Raw genomic sequence first — 9124 nt, 5'->3', positions numbered from 1 at the left:
GATCTCTCATGAAATGAGGCATGCCTTAAAAAGCAGGGGCTGCAAACATTATTAACTGTTCATGCCATTTTAAAACACAGAAGTATATGACTTATTCTTAATTAAACAAAATTCATTCCAAGTTTTGGTGAAATGGCAATTATTTTGCCAACTATAACTACTTGGTGTGTGAGCAAATAACGAAGTTTGCACTGAGTCCTCTGCACTATGATGTTGCTAAATTCTAGTTAAGAGGATAAAAAACAACCTAAAACAAAGAATATTTGAGCTATGAAGGATATTTTAACACTCATATTTCCATCTTCCTATTTCAAAGTTCATGAAACTAAGCCTGAGAGAAGTAAATGGACTTACCGAAGGCCTCAGGGCTGACAAAATGAAGGAAACATGAGCAAAGTAGGAGAAGATCACAGTTAAATGATAACCACTTTCACACACTGGTATAACAACTAATTTTGTAAAAACTTTCTATGGCTGTATTATGTTCTCTGACTGTAATGCAATTAAATTATAAATTAATTGTATAAAGATAAGTAGAAAATCACCAAATGTTTAGAAATTATGTAGTATGCTCATAAACAGCCCATATGTTAAAGAAGAAATCAACTGAAAAGAAAATATTTTGAACTAAATGAAAATTTATAAAAATATACATGAACGCCCACAGACTGCATCTAAAACCAGGATTAGGAGAAAAAAGCTTAAGATCTATTACCTCCCAAGAAATAATAAAAAGAATAGGGAAAAAAAAAAGCCCCTAAAAGTAAAAGAAAGACAATAACAAGGATAAAAGAAGAAATGAATGAAGAAAATAAAACATACAATAGAGTAGGCCAGGAAACCAAAAGTTTGATTCTTTGAAAGAATAGTAAAATTTATAAACATCTCATTGAGAATGAAGATAAGAAAGAAAAAAGGTAGAAAAGAACCAATAACAGAAATAAAAAATGAGTTATCATTACAGTCCCTATAAAATTTTAAAAAATAAGGAGATACTGTTAAAAACTTTATGCCAATAAATTTGAAAACTTAGATAAAATTAATAAATTCTTATATTTCTCATTATAACTTACATAAAGAAGAGAAAATATAAAAATTCCATATTTGTGAAAAAAATTTAATCTGTAAGAAAAATTCTTCCTAACACTTAGAGGTAAATAACATGTTTTATACAAATTCCTCAAGAGTAAGAAAAAGAGGAAAACTTTCCAGCCAAGGATAAAGCTGATTATCAAAACCCGACCTGACCAAAACAAGACAATAAAATTTCTGTCCAACTCTCTCTGGAGTATTGATACAAAATCCTAATCAAATTAATAGCAAATTGAGCCCAGTTATATAAAGGATTAACATACAACAATGAACTCAAGTTTGTTTACTATAAAAGACAATTATTTTTTAAAAATTCTTCTAAAGAACATGAATAGGTATTTTACAAATGACGGTAGAAATAAATGTATAAAAAGGTCTTGACATAATTAGCAATCAGGGAAATGTAAATTAAAACCACAATGAGTTATCACAACACCTTAAGAGTAGCAAAAACTAAAAGAACTGATATTTAATATGAAGAGCTGGTGAGGACATGGAGCAACTAGAACTCTCTTCATTACGGATAGGAACATAAATTGTTACAAAAACTTTAAAAAATATTTTCTGGCTATTCCTACCAAAGTAAAACAAATGTATACTCTATGATCCAACAATTCCATTTCAAGGTATATATACAAAGAAATTCAGGATGTTCCCATTGTGGCTCGGAGGAAACGAACACAACTAGGATCCATGAGGATGTGGGTTCCATTCCTTGGCTCCCTCAGTGGGTTAAGGATCCGGCATTGCCACATGCTGTGGTGTTGGTCGCAGATATAACTTGGATCCTCCATTGCTGTGGCTGTGTCATAGGCTGGCAGTCGCAGCTCCGATTTGACCTCTAGCTTGGGAACTCCATATATGCCACAGGTGAGAAACTCAAATACGAAAAAAAAAAAAAAATTCATGTATATATATATATATATATATATATATGTTCACCAAAAATATACACAGTAGTGTTTACAGCAGCACTATTTACTGTAGCCTAAAACCTGGAAACCCAAATATCCATCAGCTGTAGAATAAAAGAAATTGCAATATTTCACACAAAAGACTATAACTATACAACATATTGTTGAATCCTACAAACATTATGCTAAACAAAGAAAGCCAGAACAAAGCAGAAGAGTATGTATTGAGGAGTTCTTGTCGTGGCAGAGCGGTTAACGAATCCGATTAGGAACCATGAGGTTGTGGGTTCCATCCCCGGCCTTGCTCAGTGGGTTAAGGATCTGGCGTTGCCATGAGCTGTGGTGTAGGTTGCAGACACAGCTCGGATCCCGCATTGCTGTGGCTTGGTGTAGGCCACTGGCTACAGCTCCGATTTGACCCCTAGCCTGGGAACCTCCATATGCCATGTGAGCAGCCCTAGAAAAGGCAAAACGACACACACACAGACAAAAAAGGTATGTATTGAATGGTACAATTTATATACAATTCAAAAACAGCTCAAACTAATAGAAATGAAAGAAGTCATAGAATTCAGAATACCTTTGGGCAGATGAAGGGAGAGACAGGGTAAGCTTCCAAGGCATGATCCTGTTTATAATCTAATCCTGGCAGTAGTTAAATGAGTGTGTTCATTTTGTCAAAATTCATCAGGCTACATACTTATAATTTATGTGCTTTTCAGTATGTATATTATATCTCAATTTTTTTTTAAATTGGGAAAAGGATGGGAGGGAATAAAATGTTGAGGCTAGGAAACTGTGGGCTGAATGCTAACTAAAAAGACCTGGAAAGGGCATTCCTATACCATCAATGGAGAAAGCCAATATCCTCTTTAGGTCCAGTAACTGGTAACATCATCTGAAGTGGAGCAAGGAGTATGGATGGGCTAGTAAAAGGAAAAGTGGCTTAAAGCCATTGAAGAAAGTTGTATCTCTAGCCCCATTCCATCTCCATTCTATATCATCCTACTTTGGAGAAAACTGAGATTTATTTTCTGAGAGTCTCTGGACAAGGGGAACCAAGGTATGCTTTACTAAAAAGGGAAATCTAATCCTTACTCTCGTTTGCTTCCTCCACTCTGCTTCCAAAAGTTGGCTGCTGTTGCCTTCACCTTCCAGGCAGGAAGTTGTAAGAGTCTCTTCTGAAGAAACTGTTTAGCCCATGAGAAAAGACAAAAAGATACTGAAATTAGAAGTTCTCCCGCATCAACTGAGCCAGATCACTCCACAGTGATACTACTGTCAATTCATCCCACCCACATGCTCAGAGCTTCCAATAAGTTCAGTTCCCCTACTCCTAAATATGAGCAGACATCCAGAACTATTCAATATTCTAGGAAAATAAACATAAAAAAGTCACGTGGAGGAAACAAAGATTATTCAAAAAGAAGACTATTCAAACAAAAAAACAAAGACTATTACAAAAAATCATCCTTAATACATTCAGAGTAATAACAGAGCATAAAACAATCTTGAAACAAGAGCAGGGGATCCAATACAGATCAGGAGCAAAGAGAATACCCGAGATGGTGGTGGCAAATGGGAATTTGAAAGTAATAGCCGAGCACCAAGTATGAAGAGCAACCTGTGCAGACTAAAGCAGGTCAGAATATGTGTAGAGATCACTGTAGAAAATAAAATTGTTAGGATAGCAGATGTGAATGAAAGTATTGAGAGGTGACTTAGGCAAATGGCACATTATTAAAGATTGGCCTCTTTAAAATATGTAGAAAAATAAGCAAACAAGAAAGGAAAATTATTATACCCAGGGGAGAAAAAAAGGCTACATAGGTAAGAAAAATGATCATAGTTTACTCTATGACTCAGGTCTGAATTATATAATAATAATGTAAATACTAAATTTACCAACCTAAACTATAATTTTACCATAGTGTGACCATAAGATTTCACCATTGATACCATAAGTATTATAGGATAGAGGGGGCAGAGGGGAAAACTAAGTATATGTATATTTGATAAAAATGAACACTGTCCTTAAATAAAGAATGAGTAGGAGTTAAGTGAAATGTAAGGGGAGAAGGGCATTACCAACAGGGAAGTGTCACATGGGCAAAGATGCAAGGCAGATAGCCATAGTACATTACAAAGGGAGGCTGCAAGCAGAAGCACTGACTTATTGGGAGGTCTCTCGATCTCTTATTCTACATGAGTTTCACTTCTTCATCCATTAGGGAGGTTTGGAAAGTGAAGAAGTGCCAAGGGTGTTGACAATCTAAGGGTGGGACACTGAAGGTGCATAGTGCTTCCCCTAGCATAGCTTTGGAACCAAACTGGATTATTCAACCTGATAAACTACCTGGAGTGTTTTGAATAAAGCAAAAAGTTTACAAAACTACTTCTCAGAAGAGTTACAGAGAATCTGGGGGAATCTTGCTCAGAGCAAACACCGTCAGAACAAAGGAAGACAGAATGAGCCTCCAGAGAGAAAAATCCAAATGTGTGGCAATGCTGGTCTTGCTAAGGCCTGGCCAGCCCCCGGCACACTCAACATACTCAGGCTGGAGCAGATGAATGAGAAGAAAAAGGAGCTCCCTTAGAGTCTGGGAACTCTTGTGCTTTTAGCTGGTCACTTGGAAGGAGGCTTCCTGGGGTCACAAGGGAAATGAATGAAAACAAAAGCTGCTGAAGTTAAGGTAAAACAGGAGGGGTATTCGTTCCATCCTTGTGGGTATTAAATAATCCATACTGTGAAAGGAAAAACAAAAAAAGCAACAATATCGGTCGTTAAGATAAAAGGAAAAAGTCTGATTTATAAAGTGGAAAATTGCAAACAAGTAATCAAAAATTAAAGGAAGAGAAGTAAATAGTAAGCATGAGAAGAAGCAGAACATTATGGCCAAACTTTTTTAATGTTTTGTAAGCACTATGTGTATTTAAGAGGACAAATAGCAAGGAAAAATTGTGTGCACTTATAATAATAACAGGGAGAATTAGAGACAATGGAAACGGAAATAACAGAGACACTAAAAATTACTTGCAGCTGTCTTTACAAATACAAAAGACTAGAGCTTCGACCATTTGGGGATCAGATTTCTTCCAGTGAAAGCATGATAATTCGGAAGTGGGTAGATAATAGTGGTACTGCTGATAAAGAAAGTATCTTTCATCTGATAAATCCAGTCAAGAAGCATCAGAGGGAAATAAGAAAGAACGAATCAAGGTTTTTAAGAGATTCATTTTCGAATTTGTGTTATTTTCATAAAAAGCAAGGGGCTTAGATAATGACTATAATACCTGCATGGAATTATTCTCCACTTTGAGAAAGGCAACAACCAAACAGGCAATTTAATTTTGGTGAAAGAACGTTTAGGAAAGATATAATCAGAAAGGAAATAACATATGTACTGTGCTTTCCTGGTATGTGAAATGAACTATTAGATTAAAATCTACATTTATGTGAAGTTCCTATCTGAAAATGATAAAAACATATGCATAATTGCAACTAAGCAAAGATAAGGAAGTCACTTTGGTCCCTACTCCATAGTTCTGAAGCTTCAGTTTGACTTATCTTAAATGTCTTCAATTTAATTATCTCTAAGGGGTCATTCTACCCACACTTGAATGCTGGAAGTAAAAGTAAGGCATTTGGGGAAGCTTTGTTAAACGTTTAACATGTTCGTCCAGGTCCTACTATCAACTACGATCTCTAAATTTCTTTCTTATAACACCAATAAAAAATGTAAGCCAAACAAGTTTTCAACCTTTTTTTTTTTTTTTTTTAATGAAGATTCATGTAGAGAGCACTCATCTCCTTGGGGCTTTGTTTCTAGTCCTTACATGGATTCATTTTTTGTGTCAATCAGTTTCCACACCTGTTACCTTTTTCCACCATCTATAAATAGGAATAAAACTGTCTCACTACCCAGAAATTTTAGGGGGATAATGGTGCAAATTACATTGACTTTGCTATTTCCATTTTGTGAAAGAAAATATTATTTATTTTTATAGAATTTGTATTCCTCTTTATTTTTACTTTAAATTTTAGACTTCTAGCAAACTGACAAACAGCCTTATTAATAACTATGGCTTGGAATGTATGGAAATAACCAGTTTTAATATTTTTCCCTTTTAAGTGCAAGTGTTAAAGTACCTATATCACTAAAATGACAATTTCCTCTCTCGCTCTCACTCTTGCTCTCACTCTCGCTCTCTCTCTCACACACACACACTTTCTCAATTGAATAATTAAGCCTAAACATTCGAATAGGAAATTGTTAAGCTTAAATTTTTAATCTTATAAAACATAGCTTATTCTGTTAAAAAAAAAATGTTTATTCCAGTCCTGGGAAACCTAATCTAGGAAAATGATGAGAAATGTCATTAATAGGAGTATATAAACTAACAAACTAACTGAATAGAGAATTCTGATATAGAACCAAATGCATATGGGAAATTAATTTAAATGTGGCATTTTTCATCAAAAAATGAAAAAGTAGGTTCATCTATAGATGAGATTAAAACAACTGGAATGATGTTTGGAAAAATAAACTCGAACCCCTCTTTTATTATGTATGTATGTACATATGTGTACGTATGTTTGGTTTTATTGTTTATGGCCGCACCTGCGGCATGTGGAAGTTTCCAGGCTAAAGGTCGAATTAGAGCTGCAGCTGCTGGCCTACACCACAACCACAGCAATGCCAGATCTGAGCCACATCTGTAAACTAAACCACAGCTTGCATCAAGCCAGAACCTTAACCCACTGAGTGGGGCCAAGGATCAAACCTGTATCCTCACAGAGAAAACACTGGGTCCATAACCTGCTAAGCCACAATAAGAACTCCTCTTTTATTATTCATACAAAAAAATTTCCAGGTATATTCAAGATTTAAGTGTGAAAAATGAATCCTTAAACATTCTCAGCAAAGTACAAATAAAATTATTATGATCTTAGAATAGAGGTCTTCCTGAAAGGACACATGACTAAAAACACATAAAAAAGAAAAAGAAGAAATTTAGCAGTATAAAAGTTCTAAATTTATATGTGTCAAAAAACAAATAAAAGATAATAGCAAATAAGGAAGATTTTATAATACATAAGCTATAAAAATATATTTACCCAATTTATACAATGTTAAATATAGAGATAATTTTCTTAAATTACAAGGAGTTTATACAAATCAATAACTGCTTTTTTACAAAAACAAGTAGTTCAGTGGAAAAATAAGCAAAGGATGAGTACCCAGAAGAAAATTAATGCAAATAAAAATGATCATATGAAAAGAGGCTAACCCCTCAATTCCTCCTAACCTCTGGGAACTACTTATCTTTTTATTGTTTCCATAGTTATGCCTTTTCCAGAATATCATATAGTTGGAACTACACAGTATGTAGATTTTCAGATTTTTTTCCTTCACCTGATAATATACATCTAAGGTTCCGCCATGTCTTTTCATGGCTTGACAGCTCATTTCTTTTTAGTGCTAAAAAGTATTCCATTGTCTGGATGTACCACAGATTATTTATCCACTTACTTACTGATGGACATTTTAGTTGCTTCCAAGTGCTGACAACTATGAATAAAGCTGCTGTAAACCTCTGTGTGCAGGTTTTTGTGTGGACATAAATTTTCAACTCATTTGGGTAAAAACCAAGGAGTGTGATCATATGGAAAATGTTCAGTTTTTTATAAAACTTTTAAACTATCTTTCAGTGTACTATTTTGCAGTCCCACAGCAATAAATAAAATTTCCTGTTGCTCCAAGTTTTTCAATATTTCATATAGTCAATATTTTGTATTTTGGTCATTTGAATTGGTATATAGTAGGGCTTTTACTTTTTCTATCTTATGATTCACTATTATTTGAATCCTCTACTCAATGGAAATTTTTGAATGCTAACAAGTATTATCTGGGATGGAATGATGAGCCATTTTCACATTTGAAGGGATAAGTAGGTTTTCATCATCCCATTTCTACAGAAATGGGAAAAATTTGGGAAAAGGGGTGGAGAGAAATAGAAAAAGCTGTCCCTCTCAGATCTTACCAAACCACTGGGACAGTCTATGCCAGGAAGAACAGGGAAGAAAATTAACATATCCGGACACAGGCTAATTTCTGCATAATACCTTATAGTACCACAGTCAAATGAATTTAGAAAATCAAATTCACTCTGACTACCAGTGTGTTAAAAACTCTGAGAAATCCTGTAGTATAGAAAACTGTTTAATTTCATTTGACACAGTTTCCTCCAATTATTGGCTAACAAAATACTTTATAAAACACATAACCTCAGAGTTCCCATCGTGGCAGAGTGGAAACGAATCCAACCAGGAACCATGAGGTTGCGGGCTGGATCCCTGGCCTTGCTCAGTGGGTTCAAGATTCGGCGTTGCTGTGAGCTGTGGTGTAGGTTGCAGACACAGCTTGGATCTGGTGTTGCTGTGGCTGTGGCATAGGCCGGCAGCTACAGCTCCGATTAGACCCCTAGCCTGAGAACCTCCATATGTCGTGGGTGCGGCCCTAAAAAGACAAAAGACAAAAGTAATAATAATAATTAATAAATAATAAATAAAATACACAACCTCTATTAACATTAGGCAGAACACATTTGGGTAAATACTGGTCTATCTCTGTGTACATTCTCTCATTTGATCATAATAACAATTGTAGGGGAAATAATTTATTCTCTTCATTTTAAAAATAAGAAAATTGAGATTTCAAATATTTAGTTAAGCTTGACCAAGATTACTCCACCCATACATGGATTCATACCTGAATCTTCTCAACTACAGAGTTTATACAAGCTGTTGTAGAGACCTATGTAAAACTACTTAGCTCAGGAATGGCTCCATGTTGGATTCTCTTATTCTATTTTAATATTTTTAGAAAACGGATATTCCATATGTATAACTAGAAGCAATGACACTACAGCAAGCACCCAGGATTTGAGACTCAAAACCATAAGTTGTAAACTAGAAGATGACTGCATGGGCTCAGTTGTAACAAGATGCAATATTGTGATTTTTCTCTGGCTCAAATTACCCTTCTCGCAAATTATCTGGATTTTCTGATCCTGACAAACTTTAGAGGATTTGGCCTTATCTAAGAAATTCAAAT

The sequence above is a fragment of the Phacochoerus africanus genome, chromosome 2 (assembly GCF_016906955.1).
Source record: "Phacochoerus africanus isolate WHEZ1 chromosome 2, ROS_Pafr_v1, whole genome shotgun sequence".
Lineage (NCBI taxonomy): Eukaryota > Metazoa > Chordata > Mammalia > Artiodactyla > Suidae > Phacochoerus > Phacochoerus africanus.
The sequence above is the reverse complement of the archived record's forward strand: the minus strand, read 5'-3'. Positions refer to the sequence as shown.